This window comes from Microtus ochrogaster, chromosome X (assembly GCF_000317375.1).
Source record: "Microtus ochrogaster isolate Prairie Vole_2 chromosome X, MicOch1.0, whole genome shotgun sequence".
Lineage (NCBI taxonomy): Eukaryota > Metazoa > Chordata > Mammalia > Rodentia > Cricetidae > Microtus > Microtus ochrogaster.
This window is the reverse complement of record NC_022026.1, coordinates 8885861-8910650: the sequence shown is the minus strand read 5'-3', so window position 1 is coordinate 8910650 and position 24790 is coordinate 8885861.

The following is a 24790-nucleotide window of genomic DNA, read 5'->3' as shown; positions in this document are numbered from 1 at the left end:
TGGTAAGTTAACCAAAGTAATGAGCACCTTCCTGAGAGGCCTTGTGGGAACCAGCATGTGGCCTTTATCCCCTAATGGTATGCTATGTAGCTGAGACTAAGTGTGTTTTTATTTTATTAAACGATAGGGCTTCTAACAGTCTATTAGCCATGCTTCTTCTATCTTGGATACCTAGCATGTTTTCAGGCACCATCACGAGCCTGTGGTAAAATGTGTTTAACTTTTTTTTCCATTTTAAAAAATTATGTATTAGAAAACTAGCAAGTTGCCAGTACTGTTAAAATTTTCATGTTCAATTCCTGATTTGTATTACTGCTTGTGTCAAAAGTAAGCACTATTCTGCATTGTACATTTAACCCAAATCAGGAGCAGAAGGAGAGAGAGCACGAGCAAGGAACTCAGGACCGCGAGGGGTGCACCCACACACTGAGACAATGGGGATGTTCTATCGGGAACTCACCAAGACCAGCTGGCCCGGGTCTGAAAAAGCATGGGATAAAACCGGACTTTCTGAACATAGTGGACAATGAGGACTACTGAGAACTCAAGAACAATGGCAATGGGTTTTTGATCCTACTAGGTTTTTGTGGGAGCCTGGGAAGTTGGGCTGCTCACCTTACTAGACCTGGATGGAGGTGGGTGGTCCTTGGACTTCCCACAGGGCAGGGAACCTTGATTGCTTTTGGGGCTGACAAGGGAGGAGGACTTGATTGGGGGAGGGGGAGGGAAATGGGAGGCGGTGGCGGGGAGGAGGCAGAAATCTTTAACAAATAAATAAATAAAAATTAAAAAAAACATTTCCTTAAATTTTTAAGAGCTTTATCATATATGTAGATGGTGTCAAATGATGATATGTCTATTGTTGTGTTATTTTAAGAACCTCAAAAAATTTGTGTGATGTGTCATACTGTTGTCTTAGTTACTTTTCTATTGCTGTGATACTACATCCTGCCAAAAGCAACTTATAGAAAAAAAATATTTATTTGGGGCTTACAATTTCAGCAGATTAGAGTTCATGATGGCAGAACAAAGGCATGACTGCAAGAACAGCTGAAAGATTATATTTTATCCACAATTAGAAAAGAGAGGGAGACACACACACACACACACACACACAGAGAGAGAGAGAGAGAGAGAGAGAGAGAGAGAGAGAGAGAGAGAGAGAGAGATTAGCAATGGTACAACTCTTTTGAAATCTCAAAGTCCACAACTAGTGACATGCTTCCTCCAATAAGACCATGACTCCTAGTTCTTCCAAGACAGTTCAACCAACTGTGGACCAAGTATTCGAATATATGAGTGCACAGGAGGAATTCTTGCTTAGACCATCAAACTGTATATGTTTTTTTCTGACATGTCTTTTTTTCAATCTATGCTCCATAATTGTGCATATTGTTGCTTTTGTGTATAGTTAAATCATTTTCATTGTGAATGATATTTCTTTATGTGGCTATGACACAATTTATTTACTCTGCTGCTGAACATTTAGAATATTGCAATGAACATCATTAGAAGTATGGGACTAGAATTGTTTCATAATATGGTACATATATCATCAATTTTATAAGATGATAGGATCTCTAAATGAATCCAATTATGTTTTCCACCAATAGAATGTAAGAGCTCCTATGTTACCACGTTCTTGCCAACACCTTATTTCTTCTTAAAAAATAATTTATTTTACTTTTGATATTATAATGACAACACTTTGTTCTTCTATTTCTTCCCTCCAAAATTGCCTATATACCTCGTTTTGCTCTATTTTAAATTCATGGCCCATTTTTTTCTTTCTTTTTTTTTAATTTTTTAATTTATTTATTTATTGAGGATTTCTGCCTCCTCCCCGCCCCCGCCTCCCATTTCCCTCCCCCTCCCCCAATTAAGTCCCTCTCCCTCATCAGCTTGAAGAGCCATCAGGGTTCCCTGACCTGTGGGAAGTCCAAAGACAGCCCACCTCCATCCAGGTTTAGTAAGTTGAGCATCAAAACTGCCCAGGCCCACCCAAATCATGGCCCATTTTTTTCATTGATTGTCAGTACATGCATATGTGTGTGTGTATATATATATATGTGTGTGTGTGTGTGTGTGTGTGTGTACACCTATATATTCCTAACATAACATACTGAGACCATATAATTTTACTTGTATGTATGTTTTCAGGGCTGAGTGTTTGGTACTGGACAACCAATTGATGTGTTCTTCTCTGGAGAGGACTGTGGGAGGTCCATAAAGAACTGGCATGGCCTATAGTGTGGGAGGAGGAAGGCAGGGTGAGTGAGAAGTCATGGAGCCACCGCCAGAGTCAGACATGCTGAAACTTTAGCTGGTAAGCCACAGCCACGTGGCAATATACAGAATAATAGAGATCGGTTAGTTTACGTTATGAGTTTAACCAGAAATATGCTTAAGCTATTGGCCAAACAGTTCTTTATTCATTAACCAATAAAAGCAACACATAGACATAAGGCCCTCCCACACTAGAGTACCACTTTTGTTGTTCTCAGATTTCCTGTTTCCCATAGTTTTTTGTGTAAGGTTGAGGACTCATGAACTTTTTCTTGTTCAATTTCTTGTGTTAATTGTTATCCTTTTTGTTCAGTTCACATTTGGGTGGGCATGTTGGTGAGACTTAATGGAATAGCTTCTAATGTTGCTCAGAGATATAACCCCACTACCAAGTGCTTGAACCTCTGGCTCTTGTGACACCACATTCTTCAGAAACAGGGTCCAGAGCCTCCTGATCTGGAACTAACCTGAAAGCTTCCTTCCCAAGAACTAATTTTCACAATACCACAAGGCTCCATGCAAGTTTTCAAAGGAGGGAGGTAACCAACAGTCTCACCCACTATTATGCCTATGAATCACATTAGTGAGCAGCATGGCATGATAATCAAAAGTGTAGAATAGTAGCACACTCACCATTTATGGTGACTAATAGCTTTCAAGTTTTTCTTAAGACCCACTCAATAAGAGAGATACTATTCCTGATACTGGAAAGCTTGCTAATCACTCTATGCTAGTGAAGTTATGATAACTGGAGAAGAATCTTCAACCACTAATTTACTAAACCAGCACAGTACTTGACAACAATCTATAACTATTTATCCTTACAGTCACAAATAAGTGTAGTCTTCACCCCTCCTCCTAGTAAGGAAACCGTTTTGCAACAGACATAGACCTGTACAGAAAATTACAACAAGTCAATATGCATAGCTGTAGAGCTTAGCCACAATGGACACATCTACAAAACATTCTCACATCCGAGGATCAGAGAACACTGCAGAAGAGGGGTAGAAATATTTTACCTTGATCTTAGTAACTGTGTGTCAGAATTTCATAACTGTTGCAAAATTCCCAAGATGAATGATTTTAAAAGAAGGAAAGAAAGATTTGTGACTGATGGTTCCAGAGATTTCAGTTCATCGTCATTTGAATGCACAGTTTTTGTACCCATGTCGAATACTAAGGAGGAGAGAATGTAGTGAAGGAAAGTATCTAGCTTCATTGCAGCCAAGAGGCAAAGAAAATGAGAACAATGAATTGTGCATAAGTTACTCTCTTTGAAGGTTTGTTCTTAGAAATTTATCTTTCTTTGACTAGTTCCTATCTATGAGTCCCTTCAGCTATGATGTCATCCATGGGTTGATACACTGATGAAGAATCCTTTTATGGTCCAATAACTTATCAATACCACCACTAACTGGAGACCAAGCCTTTAATATATGCACCACCTAGGAGGATATTTCATATTTAAAGCCCAATAGCAAAATCTTCTGCATGCATGTGGAGCTTCCAGAGAATATGCACTGAGTGTATTTCTAAATATGCTGCCTCCTACTATAGTGACATTCCTATATATTTACTTTATTCTTTAGCTTAAGCTTCATTACCAACTTTAGTGGATTTAAAACCACCTAGGAGACATACCTCTAGACAGACCTGTGAGAGTATTTACAGAGATGTTTTACTAAGGAAGAAAGATCCATCCTGAATATGAGTAGTACCATCCCATATGTTTTGATCATGAAAAGAATGTAAAAAGAGAGAAAACAAGCCAGAGAGGATGGAGGACCCCATGAGAACACAGTCCAAAGAATCAACTAAGCAGGGCTTATAGGGTTTCACAGGGACTAAAGAGGCAACCACGGATCCTTCACAGGTATGCGCTAGGTCCTCTGCATATATGTTATAGTTGTTAGCTTGGTGATTTTGTGGAACTCCTAACAGTGGGAGCGGCAGTGTTGCTGAGTTTTTTGCCTGCTCTTGGTACCCTTTTACTCTCACTGTTGCCTAGTCCAGCCATGATATGAGAGTTTGTGCCTAGTCTCACAAGTTTTAACTTGTTAGGCCATGTTCGATAAATCCCTTATCCCTGGGAGACCTGTTCTTTTCTGAAGGGAAATGGAGGAGGATTGGATCTTGGGGAGAGGGGAGGTGGTGGGGCCTTTGAGGAGTGAAAGAAAGGGATAACTGCAGTCAGGATGTAATGTATGAGAGAAGAATAAGAGAGAGATTGTGGATACAGTGCAAATAGCTAATTCATTTTCTTGCTATCATGTTTTTTATGCTACGATGAGCTGTATCCTCTTAATCTATGGTCTGATACAAATTACTCCTTAAGTTACTTTTGTTACATATTTTATCTCAGCAAAAGGTAACTTATACAGAAACAAAAATTATATTGCTTTTAAGTGGCATAAAGATTAAGAAATGTTCTTCATTAAGCAATTATTAGCATTATTTATATTTCAAAGCTAGAATACATAACCTATGTGTTTAGTTCATTTGATTTTTCCAGTCCTTATTCTAGTAGGTAAGGAAGATGTTATTAGACGTATAGTATATTGTTCACCCAACTTCCTAGAAGCAAGTATTTGAACAAAAAGACCTCCATAGAATTTCTATGTACATAAGATAGTTTTCAGAGACAATTTAATGTAAATATATGCAAAAATATTCTAACTTGTCATAGTTCAGTTAAAGATAAGTCTGATTTATTAAGTGACACAATTGAAATTTCAGCTGCCAGTACCCACATACAACATAATAGTAATTATGTATTTTCTTTTACCCACAATGAAATGAAGGAACAGTTACCTAAAATCTGACTGTGAAATTCATATCAAGAGTAAGAGAAAACATTAAGTCCTTGTAGTGATAGGAAAAGTTTTCCATCCTCTGGATGCATTACATACTTCACAAAAGTTCTTAATACTTGATTGTCAGGTTATTCACTTCATTTGAAATATGAGCAGGACTCTTAGGGCTATACCAGTACTTCAGGTGACAAATCATGTGGAAGAAACAGTTTGCACCATGACTGTTATCTAAAGTGGGACACAAGCTTTGTATCCATTGCTTAAATGTTTAGAACAAACTGATACAAGTTTTAAATTCTTTTATAGTTATTGGATCAACTCTTGTATCTATTATTCCTACATTGGAATTTGGCTAGTCTTTTGTGGCAATGTTCCTGAAGATACATCAATAAATGTTAGAGAACCAAGAATAGATACCACTAAGGTCTAACTTGGTGAGCCATTGAGTTTTATATGCACCAGGGGTTACTACGATGAACAAAGATGTTTCAAAGACAGCTACATGACTAAAAGCCTATTCCAGCATGGGTAACAGCTCACAGAGTCTGGAGACTTGTAGTACATTGCTCAGCCTACATACGGTTCAATAGGTTACGGGTATCCTTTACTTGTGGGTCAGTTAGTTTGAGTCTCTTTCAGGTAAGTTGGCTGTTTTCTTCTTTCGGGCTTTCTTTCTAGTATACTCAGGCTGCTGAGCAAGGGCTTCTTCTAAGCAGCTTAACTTGTCTGAGAGTCTTCTAAGCAGGTTAGTGTGTCTGAGAGTTACTGAGCAGTTTTTATTGCTTGTGAGTAGTTATGAGTACTCAAGAGTGCTTGCGGAGTGAGGGGTCTAGTTAATTTGGTCAGCTTCAGGAACTTCCTGAATCTATTTGGAATTGTCTACTTCCTGTCTTAATGAGCTTCTCTGCAAGATGGAGAGTTTTACCTCTCCTTAGCAAACACATTGCTTCATCTCCATGTAATTACACATCTTATCTTAAATATACTGCTGTTTTACTTCCCCTTTCATATTCTGTATCTTAAGAAGGTTTCCTCTAAGATGAAAGGTTTTATTTTCAGAGGAACCTGTTATACAACAGATGGTCTGAGCTAGCTAGTCCCTGATGTGGCTATTAGGGTATGCTAGAGAAAATGCTGTGTCTATTCTGGGCCTAAAAGTAAGAGGATTGGCAGCTTCCACCTTGGTTTCATGGATTCTTAACCTACCATGCGAGAGGCTTCAATACTCTGCCGAGGAATTATGTGGAGAACTCTGAAATGCCACAGACAATGGTAAAAGTCACATTGAGCTGTCCTTGGCAAGATGCTAGGAGTCAAGCTATTTTGAACCCTAAAACACGAAGCCTATTCACCAATATAACACTACCATGTGGTTTCAGTTGACAGCATGTGAAACAGGAAAATAACCTAGTTAAGCCAAACTTGAATTCCTGACCTATAAAGTCTTAAGAAAAAATAAAATGGTAATTAGGTTTTGGGTTGTTTGCTAGGACACACATGGTTAACTGGAATATAATTGCTACCAGTTACATACTAGCAACAGAAATGAACACTTGTATTCTTCGTAGTTCAGTGCATGTCGATTTAAAAGTTAACTAGATAAAGTTCTCATTACAGATATTTGGTGCAATTATTCTAAGCACTTTCTTTTATTACTTAAATTTCAGAAATTGACTCTCTAAGCCATGTTTAATATGATATGCATAAAGATGATCAGACTTAATAAAGCATTGTGTCCAAAAGGAAAACACAAATTCACCTAAGACTTATAAAGATATTGGTTTGTGTGTGTGGGGGGGTGGGTGTGTGGGTGTGTGTTCATGGAAGAGATACCAAAGGGGTGACAATTAAGAATGAACTCTACTCTAATTAAACACAGTGAGTCATAACAAAGAAAAACCATAAATGTAGGAAGGAGACTTGGAAAGAAGGAGAGTTCAGCAGGGTTGGGAAGAGAATAAGATACAACAATAGGGGGAATATTATCAAAACACATTATGTATGTATGAAATTGGGAAGCAATGAAAATGTCTTAAAAATAAGAGATCAATATTCAAGGAAAACCTTACTTATACAAATTAAATTAAATTAAAATTGTAGTTGAAATATAACTTATTTGTAAATGTCTTTATTGTATCCAAAACTCCTAGGCTATTGGTTTTGGAGATATATATATATATATATATATATATATATATATATATATATATATATATATTTGAGTTTAATGAACTTCTTAAAGTGGTGGAAATTAACACAGAAACTCCAGACTGGTCAAGATCCAGAGAATAAAAGAATGTGGAACACTTAGCCCTAAATGGGACTTATATCACAAGGCCCAGGGATCTTTATGTAAGTGGGAGCAGAGAGATTGTAAGAGCCAGAGGTGGTGACAACATCACAGAAACTGTTTTTTTTTTCCTCTAGACACAATAGGGCAGTTGAACATGTGGTCTTACAGTGACCGTGACAGTATACATAAGTTCAAGCCACACAAAATTCTAGCATGGAAGGAGTTGTGCACAAAACGTACCATTAGCTGAAGTATTTGATAGTTACTAGGGGATGGAGAAAGATTCAGTTTTCTTTAATGATGGGACTCCTAGTAGGTTGAGCATGTGTTAGGACAGGCCACATTTTCAACATGAGTTGGGCAATACAAACTAGGCATAAATGGGGAAAAAGAAAACTCAAAGTAGGGCAGGGAGGATGTAGAGGGTGGATAGGGAAGAAGTTGGAGAGCAAAACTGAATATCATAAAAACGCATCATATGAAATTCTCAACGAGCTGATAAATATTAAAATAGTTTATAAAATATCAAAAGAATAAGATTACTTAAAATCTCATTTTATTCCCTCCCCGTGATATCTTGCACATTATTGGAACTATGTTCTATTTCGTATGAATACCCCTAAAAATTTCCAAGTCCTAAATGTCTGTTTGACCTGTTAGTCTTCTTTTTATCTTTCTTTTTAGATTGAGTTTTTACCTCTTATTAGTGATTTTCTTTTTGTTTGATCTAGGTTTATCTTTTATAAGTGATTGTCTTTCTTAAGTCTGGAATTTATCCATTGCCTTTCCCAGTTTACTATCTGTGGCAATATGTCCTTTTATTACTCTGGTGAACGATCTGACACATACAAGGGAAGAAAGGTTTATTTTGGCACTTGACTATGAGATCTAAAGCTAACATTCCCAGATGAGAGAACACATGTGACTTTTATTTCTTTGGGTGATGTAACCTAGACCCAGACTTTGACTCACACATTTAATCATTTCATTTATAAGTGGTTGGATAATATTCCATTGTGTACATGTACCACACTTTCAGTATCCTTTCATTATTTGATGGGCATCTAGGCTGTTATCATTGTCTGATTTTTGTGAGTGCAGCAGCAATAAACATGGATGAGCAGGTATCCCTTGAGTAGGCTATGGAGTGCTTTCATATTTCGATACTGAGATGATTTCCTTACTTTATTTACAAGTTTGTTTGAGTCCTCCTCATGGTCACTGAACCTTTAAAAGAGTTGCCCTTCGTAACCATTTTCTGGCTTTCCAGATATATGCATAAATACAACTGTAGAGTCTATATAATTTTACTTGGTTACTTGTCTGTATGTTCTCAGGGCTGATCATTTAGTACTGGACAATCAATTGGTGTGTTCTTCCTGGAGATAAGTGTAAAGGCTGTACTTACTTATGAGTATAACGACAAATGTTTATTGATAAGCTTTAACTTATTTTGGTTTCTCTAGTGTTCTCCTTGTTCAGCTCACATGTGGCTAGTCATGTTACTGAGACTTTATGGGTGTAGTAGCTTCTCACGTTTCGAGGAGAGACAATCTCACAGCAAATTCCCAGGTCCTCTGGTTCTTACAGTCTTTCAGACCCCTCTTCCACAATGTTCCCTGAGCCTTACTTAGGAGTGGGAGTGTTCTGTAGATGTGTCCATTGGGAATGGACTCCACAGCTCTGCAATTTGATAGGTTGCAGTTTTCTGTAGTGGTCTCCATCTGTTGCAGAGTTGCTCCCTTGATGAGAAGTAAAGACTACACTTATCTATGAGCATAAGGACAAATGTTTATTGATAACCACTAATTTATTTTTGGTTTCTTCCTTCCACCCTTCGTTTCTAGCTGTTCTTTTTTTGTTTGTTTGTTTTTGTATAGCATCTTGCAATATAGCCTAGGCTATCCTTCAACTCGAATTCTTCCTCTCTCTGTCTCCTATGTGCTGGAAATAATGGCATAAACCACGATTCCTGGTGCCTTTGACATTTTAAGTACACCCAAATTTGTTCCAACTTAGGAATTTTGACTATTCTTTCTTTTTTGCCAATTAGTATCTCATTTTGCCTCTCAATAAAGGCACCCATAAAGCTTCTCTAAGGACTTAAACTTGAAATAACTTCCTTTGTCTCTTGTTTTCCAGAAGTATTTTTGTTGTAGTTGTATTAGAGAGTGTAGCAACCTCTCCTTTGATTTGCTTTAATGTCCATCTCCCTTAATGGACAATGACTTCCTATGGGGAAGGTGCTGCCTTCTTATTCAGCATAATACTCATCTCAGACCTTAGAAATACTATGCCCTGTGTTTTCTTCTATTAATTTGGTTATATAAGCAAACAGCACACAAGAATCACCAGCACTTCACCGGCATATGCAATTTAATCTGAATTCAGTGAAAGTTCGCGTATGTTATTTGTCTTTCAAAAGTATGAAGACCCTTCAAACAGCCCATGCATGCATAGAGCCCATATGTTTCCTGAGTGTACAGCATACTACTTCCTTCCTACTTGTTCTATACAATGCTTTTTTGACAGAGTATCCAAACCTAACATGTCCCTGATTAACCTGATGGCATGTTCTTTTTCCTACTGAGTTGTCACTTGTGACTGTACTGCTCAGGAATTCATGTGTTTAACAGGCACCTGGAACTTGATGGTACTTAAAGAGAGCCATATTTAGAAACTCTTGTTCTTTGCTCTTGAGTCTAGATCATTTCCTCTAGTAAATCTTCTATTAAAATTTGTGTACTGCCTTTGGAACTCAACTTTCAGTTAGATAGTACTTTGAGAATTGGCTTAACTATATTTTTAAAATTTAGTTTAAACTCTAATATAAAATATTTAAAAATGTACAAGTCAATGGGGTACCATGTATTATATGTATGACATATGTATGCACATATATCCCACACGTGTGTGTATGATATGTTTATATTAGATTGTGTCTGCTGAATTATTTGACGTTTCTTTATAGTGAAAACTTTCAAAATCCTTTCTTTTAACTTTTGGAATGTTGACTACACAACTGTTACCTACAAAGACCTTATTGTGTAATAGCATTCAAGAACTTTTTGTTCCTATTTAACTGTAACTTATTATGTACTGATCAGCCTTTCTCCCTGGACTCTCCCTGACCTGATTTACTTCAAAAGCCCTTTTCACTAAATTATTAAAGGATTTTCTCAGGGACGTTTACATTTTAGGATCAAAATCTTTAAACAGACTATTCTTTGAACAGATTTTTTTATAGCAAAATTGGCAACAGACATTTTTAATAACGCACTGCTGGAAACAACGTGGAAATGTCTTTAAGAAACAGCAATATTCAGACTTCAGTAGGTACAATAATTGACTCATTTAAAGATCAGTCTTTTTTTTTTCAGTTGCTCCAGAAAGCAGCAAAGAATTAGAGAAAGTGTAGTTTTGTTATATTATTTCTCTGTTAATTGACCACACACATTAACAGTAAGTTAGAACTGAAGGATGTAATTAGAGAGAAACTTCTGAAATCATGCTAAAGGGAAAGTTAAAAAAATCAAGCTCTCAAGTGACACGGATTCTGTTTTCTACCAGGGCGAGCTATTTGTTAGTGCTTGTTAATGGACTAGAATCAAGAATCTGGGAAGCTTTAAAAAAAATCTTCTAAAAGATAGAAGACCCAGACTGAAAGATTTTTTTTATAGGACACAAGAGAAACAGTGGCAAAGCAATCTGATTACACTTTAAGTGAAAGGTGTATAATTTCTAAGTATGAGTATAACGACAAATGTTTATTGATAAGCTTTAATTTATTTTGGTTTCTCTAATGTTCTCCTTGTTCAGCTCACATGTGGCTAGTCATGTTACTGAGACTTTATGGGTGTAGTAGCTTCTCACGTTTCGAGGAGAGACAATCTCACAGCAAATTCCCAGGTCCTCTGGTTCTTACAGTCTTTCAGACCCCTCTTCCACAATGTTCCCTGAGCCTTACTTAGGAGTGGGAGTGTTCTGTAGATGTGTCCATTGGGAATGGCCTCCACAGCTCTGCAATTTGATAGGTTGCAGTTTTCTGTAGTGGTCTCCATCTGTTGCAGAGTTGCTCCCTTGATGAGAAGTAAAGACTACACTTATCTATGAGCATAAGGACAAATGTTTATTGATAACCACTAATTTATTTTTGGTTTCTTCCTTCCACCATTCAATACTTATTCCTATACCTGCAGCGATGTGTAGCTTTGACCCATCATCTGAGAAGCTTTTTTTCTTCAGCAAATGGAGACCATCCCAGAAAACCACAAGTGAACATAATATGGAGATTAACAGACTTTGGGGAGTCAAGTGCAATTGGATACATCTACATCATAGCTCCTGCATCTATAGATCAGGAAATATGGCTAAAGAGGGGATGAAAATGTTGTCAGAGTCAGAATACCAGGCAGTTTGCTGTGACACAGTCTGTCCTAGAAATGTGTACATAGGCAAGACTGGAACAATGGTGGTATCAATAGATATGTAATGATGGAACGGGGAATTTCACAGGATCCCATCCCAAGGCCTAGAATTACAGACAGCTAATGACTGCTGGGAGAGGGAGAATTAGCTTCCCCCAGAGATAAGCCTCCTTCTTGGTTATCCAATACAAAGTAGTCAGCCCTGAAATCATATACACAGAAACATCAAAATTGGACTCCATCAGGTTGTATTTATATATTTATGCATGCATCAAAGTAATATGTGATTTAAGCTTTTGAGGTGTTTTTTTTTCTCATTTGAGGGTGCCCTTGTATTTGGGTCCTAGATGCTCAAGATTGAGATTTTCTCTTGATGGATTTTTCCTGTGATTAATATGAAATGTCCTCCTTTGTCTCTATTGATTGATCTTAGTTTGAAGTCTATTTTGTTAGATATTAGGATAGCTACACAAGCTTATTTTTTTAGATCAATTTGATTGGAAAAAAATTTCCCAACCCTTTACTCTGATGTGATGTCTGTCTTTGAGGTTGAGGTGTGTGTCTGTAGGAGCCAGCCATGTTCAGCTAAATATGAACAGATCACCCAAAGGAAGTTCTTTACTTCCAACCATTATCACCTGCCAGAGTAGGACTCAGCCATGAGAAGTTGAATAGAGCCTGACTCTCAGTAGTTTACTCTGAAGCAATACCTGTTGCTGGAAGGACCATAAACTGAGATTACCCGAGCACCACCCAAGAACAGACCAGCCAAAGGAAATGCTTAATGTTCCAAACACTGTAAATAGGATCACCTGCCAGCACACACTAACCAGGACACCCCTAGACAAATGTCAGCCAATCAAGGGTCCTGAACCTCAGAAACCCCTCACCCCCACCTTTGCTACTATAAAAACCCAACTCTAACTAAGCTCGGGGCTCTCTATTCCAATACATTGGAAATGCAGAGAGACTAAGTTTGGAAACTTGCATAAAATAAAGGCTCTTTGCTTTTACATATGGGATTCGGTCTCCTTGTTGGCTATTGGGGGACTTCACGGATTTGGGCATAACACCCCTCACTGACTGCCACACGTGGGATAGTGTGTCCTCCACCTTTCCTAGGCAGCACAATAGAGTTGAGCCTGTTCACAGTGGCACAAGTGAGCCAGCCTTGAGGGTATGAGCTTGGTAGAGGTGGCCCCACTACGCGTCTGCCATCCAGCAGCGTGGGCAAGGAAGAGATGACCCCCTTTCTCTCTTGCCTCTTGCCAGCTGCAGAATGTAGGAGAGCTGGCCCCCAGGTCACGAGAGTAGAAGAGCTGGTCCTGCGCTTTACCAGCTTCAGCACTTGGAAGGGCGGGCCCTGCACCTCACTAGGGAAGCATAGCAGAGCTGACCCTGTTGGTGGGGGTTGGTGAGCTGACTCTGAGGCTGTGAGAGTGGAAGAGTTGGCCCTTCCCCCCTATTCTGCCATGTGGTAGCAAATGCAAGGGAAAGGTGCCTTCCGCACCTGCAGTAGGCAAGAGAGCTGACTCTCCCCTTACCAGTTATAGAACTTGGGAAAGTCGGCCCTGTACCTCACCTGGGCAACACAGTAGAGCCGGCCCTGGTGGTGGAGATCTGGTTGAGGTGGCCCTGAGCATATGAAAGCAGGTGAAACGACCCTGCCCCTTGTTCCTTGCTGCATTGGGTGAAGTAGCTGGGGTAGTGCTGGAGAACTCACTCTGGTGGGCTGACCAACCCTGCAGCAGCCCAGGCCCAGAACAAGGGCTATGGGTCCACCCCAACATCCATTGCATCTGTGATCTGTTGGAGAGCATGAAGGAGCTAGTCCTGCAGAGTGAAAGCTGCAGGATCTCCACGATACAGGTCAACAACACGATATCCAAGAGGAGTTTCAGCGAGGGCCCAGCATAGATAGTGTGGAAGAAATCAGACTAATGCTTCTTTGTAATGAACACCTGAAAGTAAAGATATATGGACAAAACAGTGTACTGGGCAATTCACTGTGTCACACTACAGCTTCCATGATGTTTTTTTTTTTTAATTTTCTCCCTTTTTCTTCTCTCTTAATTTAATTTTATTTTTGTGTGGGGAGGTTACAAGGGCAGAGTGTGAACACAAAGGGACAGGGAGATGAATGGGATCAAGATGCATGATGTGAAAGCCACAGAGAATGAATAAAAAAGTTGAAAAAACAAGAATAATAATAAAAAGTAATAAAATGAAAATCAAAACAAACTAATTGAAAAACTGAATAATACTCCAAAACAAAGCAAAAAAAGTGCATAAAAACAGAGTCTGCTTTGTGTTGATCAACTACTTCCTGGGCATGAGTGTGGTTGATATAACCAATGGCATTCAACTGGAGAAAACTGATTTTCCCTTTCCCAGAAGGTATCAACTACAAATAGTTTCTTGGTGTCCACTTACCTTTCCCAGAGCTGGGATTTTGTCAGGTTTGAACCGGTGCAGCTGTTTGCATGTGGTGTCATATTCTCTGTGAGTTTTTGTGTATATCAGTTCTGTTGTGTCCTTGGGGTTACCCACCACTTCTGGCTCTTAGAAATTTTCTGCCTCCTCTGCATCATAGATCCCTGTGACTTGAGGGGAGGGGTGTGACAAGCACATACCATTAAGGGCTGACCACTCCAAAGCATCTCACTCTCCAAGTTTCCAAGTTGTGGGTCTCTGTGTTAATTCCCATTTACTGCACAGTGAGGGTTCTCTGTTGAGGGCCAATGACTCATGAAGATTAGACACCTATAAGCAAACTTATTTCAGTGCCTAGTGTCAAATATAGAAAACAATCAGAGAAAGAAAGTGTAATGACATTTATTTGGCAGTAATATTATAATAAGAGTGTGCATGCATGGTAAGCTGAAAATATATGAAAAGGTTGAGGCAAAGACACTCTTTAAAACAAATGTGGGGATTATAATACTTATGTTGAAACAAAAATTTATGGTCACAGTGGTTAAAGACAACAACCACATGATTAGGTTGAACAGACAGCTGCTGGGCATATTTCCTTGTGCATCTACTTTTCATGTATTTTAGTGTGTGTGCAAAATTTTTAATGTCAGTTGTATTTGGAACAGTTATCAAGAATCACCTGTAAAACACTTCAAACCCTTTCCTTTGATACTCTTTGTTTTTTGTTCTGTTAGGGCTGCTGTGGCTACTTTGTTTCTGAAAACATTGGCATTTCTCTCTCAGTCTCTTCATCTCATCGAAGTTATTCTCTGAAAATTTGATTTATCAACCCTCACATACTTAGGTTTTGGTTGCCTATCATTGATGAGATGAACCTGGCTTTTGTACTCTTTGTCCATATGGCCTGGTCCAATGAGGAATGCCTGAGCTAAGGGTGAACAATTTATGACTGTGTTCCTGTGTCCGAAACCTCTTTACATACATTTGAGCAGCCAAGAATTAGTGAATGGGTTGTTTTTAGGCTAAATTTAAATGAAATCTATTGTTAACTTTAGGTATATCTTATATTGTTGTCTAAAATCACAGGGTCACATTTTTCTTTTATAGTTACACTTCTGTAGAATTTTGACAGGCACTTACAAGAAAGCTTTAAATGGAAAATCTAAAACAACAAGAAGAAAAGCCCAATTTGTATAATAGTTTTGAACCAAAAATCTATTTTCTATTTTGCCATAATATTGTTTACTAAAGATAACAAAAACAATATAATTTACTTATAAAATGAGTTTTGTTTTGTGAAAAATCCTGTGTTTAAGAGTAGAGATGGAGAGATGCCTCAGCAGTTAAGAGGCTGCTCTTCCATAGGACCTAGGTTTGATTCCCAATATTCACTAAAGTTACAATTTTCTGTAACTTTAGTCCCAGGTTTTCTGACGACCTCTTATGGCCTTGTAGGGCACCAGCCATACATGTAACACACAGTTACATTTATCACTTAGCATTTTGACTATTACTCACCTTGATTTTTGGTAACATTTATGAAACCATTCTTACTGATTGCATCAGGTCTTGGACCTGAACTAACTGATCAGCATTTGGCAGAAGCAAGAGACAGAGTCTACAGAATACTCAATTCGTTTGCAAAATTTTAGACAACAGACTCAGCTAATTACTCTGCTGATGGAAGTATGAATTACTGTAGACACTACAGAAACCAGTATAGGGGTCCGTCAAATATCTGATGCTGGAGACATTATTTTGAAGTCCACTTTACTGCCTTTTTCAAATGAAGTATAGCAGAGTGATGTTGATATGAACAGCATGGAGAAAGATCTTTAGTTCTGTTTCCTCACAGACATATTGACATCTCTCTTTTTCCTGAAATGATTTTCTCTCTGTGTTTATGCATGTAGGGATTTGGTGTCGTGTTATCACAACTTATTTTGTATTATTGTTTTCTATTATGATTAAAGATATAAACTACAATTTCCAACCCAGAAGAAACACTAAACTTGAAACAAGCATATGGTACACTCTCGGAAATATATAAAAAGGCTTTATCAGTATATCACAGAGATTTCTTCTCATCCATATTTATTGAGACACTGTTCACAGTGGTGAAGTCATTGAATCAGCCTATAATCTATCAACTGATAAGGAGATAAAAATGGTGTTTTATATGGAGGCTTATTGGAAGCTTATTAATGGAGATTGATTTAGCCATAAAGAAGAACAAAATACTTTCATTTTCAGGAAAGGGAATGGAATTGGAGATGATCATATTTAACAAAATAAGCCAAATGCAGAAAAATAAATATCATGTTTTCTCTCACATTTGGAAACAAAAGAGTAAGCGAACAGCCTACAGAATGGAGAACCTGCTAGTTGTATATCTAGAATATATAAGGAGTTCAAAAATCAAACGCATAAATATCCCTGAGATAATGTAGCCAGTAAATGAGAAATGAAATAAGCAGTATTTCACATATATTTACATATATACATATATGATGTGAAAATCAAATGGGGCATATTTGGAAAGAGGAATGGGAGTGAGTGGATATGGTCAAAATATTTGCTATATGTAAAAAATGTCATTAGGGTACATATCATGAGTACTTTGAATATATACAGATAAAAATTTAAAAATATTTTATATATCCAAATATATATTTTACAAAGAAACTTTAAGAGGCCAAAAATACTGTGGTATTTTATCATTTTATCTTACCTAGAAAATTATGTTTCACATCTCTTTCTTTATGTAGAACAATGTAATTAAAATCTCAAATGAATGCATATTAATTGTACATCTTAATGGATTAAGTGTAATATTTCCATACATCCATCAAGCATGCACTGATTAAATCCAGGTATAGTACTCTTTTTAATCACTCGTAATCAAGATTCTACTGTCAGGTAGAACTTTTTATTTTCAGGTATGAGGAAGCACATATAGGACTTGTCTTTCTGATCCTCAGTTTTGTACTTAATAAAATATTTCACTCTCTTTGCTGCTAATTATAGGAGATCAAGTTTTATGACAGAATAATACTTTACCACTACATGTTCATTGTATATTGTTGTATAGAATGATATCTTCTGAACATAGCTTTCACCTGCATCAGAGTAGCTGTGACTTGCATGAGACCAAGGTCACCAGGCTTACAGGACTCTCACCTGAGATGCCAGCCATTTCTGCCTGCATCTCCCAGCCAATCCTACATAATTCTTCCCTAATTACATTTGGTCTCATGGTCTTGGGAGGTGCTAGAGAATACAGACTGTGAATGTTTAACCAGTGGAGAAGATCTCTTATATGTTAGAGTGAGACTTGTTGGTAGCTCAGTTGCTTTCTGGTTACCAATGCTCTACTAAGTAACCCCTCACCTATGCTAAACAAATAAGCCCAATAATCTCATTGGTTTCCCAAACTGGACCTTGGTGAAGTCATACTTAGGTCTGCCACTGGTGCCCTATCTTGGAGAGGAGACATTTGTTTGTATCTCCCCATGAAAAAGTTCATGCAACTTATGTTCCGCTGTTGATGAGCATGTAAAGTGATTCCATATGTAAGATATTGTCAGTACTGTTAACATGAGTAACTGTAAACATGAGCGTGCAGGTGTTTCTTATAAAGGGGGTTCATTTCCTTTGGGTGTATACCCAAAAGTGGGATAGTTAAGAAGTGGAAATTTAGTTAATTCTATTGTTAGTTTCTTTTCCAAGAAAGTGACACTCTGTTTTCCACACTTAGTTTGCTTTCCTTTTGAAAGCATGCAAGGGCTCCCTTTCTTTCCCAACATTCTTGCTAACACATCTTATCTTTTACCGTTTTTTATATTTTTTTATTGAGAAAAAGAAAAAAAAAGTTTCCGCCTCCTCCTAGCCTCCCATTTCCCTCCTCCTCCTCCCACCCTTCTCCCCCTCCCCCCACTCCTCTCCCCCTCCCTCTCCAGTTCAAAGAGCAGTCAGGGTTCCCTGCCCAGTGGAAAGTCCAAGGTCCTCCCCTCTCCGTCCATGTCTAGGAAGGTGAACATCCAAACTGGCTGGACTCTCTGAACATGGAGAACAATGAGGGCTGGTGAGAAGCCAAGGACAATGGCACGGGGTTTTGATCCTACTTCATGTTCTTTTACCTTTTTCTAAATTAGCAATTCTAATGGGGATGACATGATATGTTGCAGTTTTGGTTTTCTTTTCTTGATAGCCACTGATATTGAGCATTTACAAATTTTATTTGTAGGCTGTTTGTATGTCTTCTTTTTAGAAATGTTTATTCAAATTTTCTGCCCTTGTAAAAAATTAGGTTACTTCATATTGTTGAGCTTTTTTTCTGAATTATTGATACATTACTGATATGTTACTGACATCAATCCTCTGTCACGTGGATGACTGACAAATATTTTCTTCCATTCTGAAGATCGCGTCTTCTTTTTGTTGTTTCCTTTGCTGAGTAGACACTGGTTTGACGTAATGTTATTTATCAATTCCTGGTTTTGTATCCTGTGTGTTTTGGGTTCTATCATTACCTATCCAATATCTTGAAATGTTTTCTCTGTAACATAAATATAGGACTTAAAATTATATGAAAAAACCAAGTGCATCCATGATCCAATTACCCCTTCCCATCACATTCACCTGGGGCCAAGCCCACAGCATTTATTGACTCTCTTTGTGGAATATTACTTATTCAAGTTGCAGTAGTAGTCTTATGAAGGCTGTGCGAAGGAGTGCCTCTATTGTGACCTAACCTCCAAGCCATTGTGCTGGCTGCCCATGTATTTTCTCCTTTGGGAGATACCCAAAAGATGTTGCAATGAATTACATTATCAAAATAAAAAAATATTTTTTTAGCTGAAAAATATCCCTACTGTAGCACAATTACTTCTTGGTAGTACATAGATGAGATGTTTTACTCTCTCAAATAGTAACATTTAAGATTTAAAATTAAGTTATTTTAATCATATTGCTTAATATATATTTTAATAATTTATTTGTCATTATTGTATGTCCTGGCACACAAGTGAAAGTTGGAGAACAATTTCTTTTTCTCTTACCTTTCACCATAGGATTGAAGAATCAAACTCAAGTCTTCAAATTTGTACAACAAGTGCTCCCATCCACGGATTAATGCCATTGGCCCCACTTTACTTATTTTTATATTGTCTATTTCCTAACAGTTAATTAAGACATTATTCATTGAAATCATTTTATCTTTGAATCTTTTTGTTTTGGACACAGGTTCTCAGTATGGCTGTCCTGAAACTCACTTTGTACTCCAGGCTGGCCTTGAATTTAGAGATCCACGTGTCTCTGTCTCCAGATAGGTGAAATTAAAGACACGCACCACTATGACAAGCCTTTATTCTTTTGTCTTAATGATAAAAAATGATTTGTGGACAAATGGGTGGAACTAGAAAAAAATCATCCAGAATGAGGTAACCCAGACTCAGAAAGTTCAGCACAGTATGTACTCACTCATAAATGGATACTAGATGTAAATAAAGCAAAGGACAACCAGACTACAATTCACACAACTCCAGAGAAAACAGGTAATAAGGAGGACCCTAAGCGGGACGTATGGATCACCCTGGGAGGGGAAAATAGATGAGATCTCCTGGGTAGACTGGGGGCAGGGAGCAGTAGAGGGGAAGGGATGGGGAATGAGAACATGAGGGAAGAAGATGATTGAGTTGGGGGAGGGACACAATGGGAGAGCCATGAAAAAGAGATCTTGATAGAGGGAGCCATTAGGAGGTTAGGAAGAAACCTGGTGCTAGGGAAATTCCCAGGAACCCCTTGACCCCAGCTAAGACTCCTAGCAATAGTGGAGAGGGATCCTGAACTGGCTCCCCTGCAATCAGATTGGTGAATACCCCAACTATCATCGTAGAGCCTTCAGCCAGTAACTGATGGAAGCAGATCCAGAGACCTACAGCCAAGTACCAGGCTGAGCTGGAGGAGGGATTATATGAGCCGGGTGGGGTGGGGTCACGATCATGACTGGATTCTACAGAGACAGCTGAGCCAAGCTCATGGGAACTTACAAACTCTAAACAGACAGCTGTGGAACCTGCCTGAGACCCAACACTTGTCTGGCAATGCTTGGTCTGTTTGAGGGACCTCTGGCCGTGGGACCAGAATCTATTCCTGGTGTGTGAGCTGGCTTTTGGTGGGATGGCTTGTGCAGCCTTGATGCAGTGGAAGGGGCTTGGTCCTACATCAACTTAATGTGCTAGGCTTTGTTGACTCCCCATGGGAGACCTTACCCTTTCAGATGAATGGATGGGGAGCGGGGGTTGGAGGGGAGATGGGGGGGGCGGGAGCGGGAGGAGGGGTGAAAGGGAGAACTGTGGTTTTTATGTTAAAATGAATAAAAAATTAAACAAGAATGATTTATGCACCATAGTTACAATAAGAACTTCCCCATTTTGAATAACTATTGTAACTCCTGTGTATTGTACTTCTCCATGCTTTTTGTTTGAAGAATTCCTTTCACATTTATTATAAAGCAAAAGCTGTGTTCTTTCGACATTTTTTTTTTCAGAGTCTTCACTTCAAAAGGTCAACTTGGGTTGGTACAATATTCTTGGCTGTTTAAATTCTTTTTCCCTTCAGTACTTTGAAAATGTCTGGTCACTCTCTTCTGGATGATAAGGTTTCTGCTAAGAAATCTTATATAGGACAAAATGATCTTTAAGTGCTTGATTATAAGATGCCTTGCAGATAGCCATGGTTGAGTTAAATCTGCCTGGTCACTTTTGACCTTTCTGTATGTTTGCATCCTTCTGACATTTGAGGAGTTTTGTTAGTTTTCTTTGAGTAACTTTTCTATTCTCAAGTCTCTTTTCAAACCCAAATACTGGCTTTTTTTCCTTCTGTTCCAAAGTGTCTCATAGTTTCATCACTTTTCATCTTTTTTTTTTTTGGTTTGTTTTCTCCTTTACATACTTACAAGTTCACCAGTTTTTCCCTCTAATCTGCCCTGATGTTACTGCCCTTCGTTCTGTTTTAATTTCACTGAGTATGTTTTTTGGCTCACACATTTCTATGAGTGTTTTCTTCTGTTTGTTTTTTTTTTTTGATTACTGCTACCTCTTTGTTAAGTTTTTCTGTTAGAGCACTGAACAACAATTTCTGGGTTTTCTTGAAACTCATGAAGACAGCGGTTTGAAATGTGAGGATTCTTCCATGCTGAACACTGGCTAGTCGTTTCTTGTCATCTTTTTTTTTTTTCACTGTTTAATGAGATCACGGTTTACTGAAAGTAACACCTTCAGGGTATTAGTGAGGGATTTCTCTGATCACTGAAGGATATGCTTTTTATTACTGCTCCTAACCTAGAGTTCTTTGTACCCATATTTCTAAGCATGTACTTGTTTTCTATGAGCATGTATTTCACCAGTGAGTATAGCCCATATCCACATTTTCTGGAAGTATGTTGGTGGTGATCTTTCAGTATTTCACCTTTAGAGGTTGATCTAAGCTTGGGTTTGTTTCAAATCCATTGTGCATTGTTTTGCATGATTATAGGTAATATGATAGGAAGATAATGGATAATGAAAATTTGCTGTATATATATATTCATATATATTTGAATATTACTCAACTCTAAAAATGAAGTTAAAAATTTACAAAAATGAATTACCTTAGAATATATAACATTAAATGAGATCACATAATCTCAGAAAAAAACTACATGTTCTCTCTCATGTGCAATCTAGTACATGCATATATGAAAACAAATGCACACGTGGATACAGGATAACATGAAATGAAGACAAGAAAGGTTAAATAAAGCAGTAAGGAAGAACTGTATAAAGGAAATGGGCATAAGTTATGATGGGAGACGATATAAAGATTTGATTTTCTAGTTTTAATTCTGTCATGGATTTTTTTTGTTTCAGCTGTTAGATAAGTACATAAAATATATTTGATAAAATGGTTCAAAATTTAATGTAAAGTTCCTTAACTTTCATTCCAAATACCTATTCTACCTGTATAGAAGTATATTGAGTTGTATAGGTTTTGGGTCTAGTTAATTTTGTATGTTATTTTTTTTGTTTATTTGCAATATTTTTACAATAAAGTTTAAAAATTTTAAAAATAGAAAGAGCAGTCTGTTGCTGTTATATTGAAACACCTTGTTTGCAGTTACTGGCTTATGGTCAGGACCTGTGGGATGCCGTAGACTCTCGTAGACTCTGTGAATAATTACTGTGGATACACAAGCTCCAGGTTCCTTTCTCATGCTGTTGACCACCAATACCACCAAGCTGTGCTTAATTTCTAGTCTACCAAGAGTAGCAAAATATGGAGGGATCTTGCCAGGTCCACTCTCCTATAATCTATGTACTGATAAATTTGACTATTGGTCCAAGACATCTAGTCATAGATGATCGCAGGTAGATGGTGTCCATCATACTGGGGTCTAGACAATAAGGCTATTCTAGAAACTTTGTTTTAGACCATCTTTGTTAGTATTAGATTTTTGTATCCTAAGTTTCTAGCAATCTTCTAAACTTTCTATCCCTTTGTCCTCTTCTTGAACAAGCTACTGTTTGTCCAAATTCCAAACCTACTGTTGTTAAAGGCAGACTGTTAGCCCTTTGAGTTGCTACTAAATTGGATTGTGCCTACGTCTGATAGCCACAGGGACCTGTACATTCTTAGTGGTTCATCAATGTTAGTAGTGATATAATTTAAGAGTCCATTTACTGGAGTATATGCCTCTTCCTTCATGGCAGGGAAGCCCCAAAGATTCTTTATGAGCATTGATTTGGAAAAAGCTCTACTGAGTCAGGAGACAGGTATTAGAGACAATCTGTCATCTACTTATTTTGATGCTGATCTGAGTTACACCTACATCTCACAGCAGTGTAAGTATAATCTCAGGGAAAGAGGTATATGTGTGCTAGTTCTGCTCAAAAGTTAGAACTTACGTAGCTGGAATTTCTTGTTTTTATCACAAGATGCTGCCACAGATCTAGAGGCTCTGCATGTAAATCTGCCCTTTCCATTGGGTGCTTGTTTCCCAGATACTTGTGCTCATCCCAGCTTGGTTCTGAGACAGAACCCCGTGTTAGTGTTCATGCTCTGCTCGAGTACATGGGTTTATGCTCCTGCTTTTCTTTATATGGGTGGAAGAAGTGTGGTGGTGGCAGTTTATAGTTAGGGCTCAGATATTAGCTTGGTATAGGTACTGTTGGGTTCCACTTGGCATCATGGTTCAATATGCTGGCCCTGTTATTTAGTTTCAAGTCTATGGCCTGAATTTTACTTCCTTTAATCAGGAGGCAACTCTTTCCATGCTGTAATGGTTGAATTTGCTGAATAGTCTTTTTTTTCCCATATGTTATTTAGTTGTTTATACAAAGAACAAGCAGTATCTTTCTCTTTGGATGGTAGTATGGTACATGTATAGTTGTTCAACTTTCTCTGTGGGGAAATTCCTCTTTTACCATTTTCCTACATTTTTTCTTACTATCAAAGTTTAGGGGCTATGAATTAACTATTGAAAGTTTGCATTTTCCCTAAAATTGGCTGAAATGACAAACTTTGAAACATCATTCAGTGTGAAACTTTTCTTAACATAAGGAGAAATGGTCATCAGATTGAAGCAGTTGATTAAAAGAAAATAAGAATTAGATATCAATGTAAAAGTCCTTAAATGTTAATCAAATAATTGAAGTTTAAAGACTATATTAAAAGTGCTCATAAGAAGGTTTTGTGTTAGACTTACAGATCTAATAAATATTAAGAGAGGTGTACCCACAATAGAGTGAATTCACCAAAAATGCTCACAAGATGTTACTATGAGTTTGATTATATTAAAAAGTACCAAAGAAATCCTTAGCCAAGACAAGCTGGCAGTTAAGGGAATTCCATCAACGTCCTTCCTAAGAGTTCTGGGTGTATCCTACCTTAATGGACTTGATTGGAATTCTGTTTAGTGATGTCTCTAGAACCCAAAGGAAATGAAAAGTAACTTTACTCAAAAACTTGTTCAGAAAACAAATGGTGAGAACCAAAATAGAATCATAGAATCTTAAATATAATTATATATATATATATATATTATATATATGAAGCAAACTGAAGTGTCATGCAATAACAAACTTTTTATCAGAGTTATAGCCAATTTATACTCAGCTAGAAAGAATCAGCTGAGTAAAGTGTAGAATCACAAGGACAAGCAAGTTTTTTTTCCCACAGAAGAATAAACCAGATATAGCAGGTTGTAATGAACAATCTGAAGTAAACCCACTCCTATCTGCCACACCTGGGAGAAGAAAAAACCACATTTCAAGAACAATTCCGTGTTTTTGTATTTTTTCTTGTCTTGTGTTCTTGACATTTTTTCACAAGCACTCAGAATTCTTACATGACTCCATTCTTTTATTGTGTTCCAACAGGAGCCTTTCTAAAACATCTCAACTAATATCCGAAAGGGCATTCTATATAAGAGGACTCAGCCTGAGAAGACTCACAAGAGCTCAAAAGTTTACTAGACCTGGATGGAGGTGGGTGGT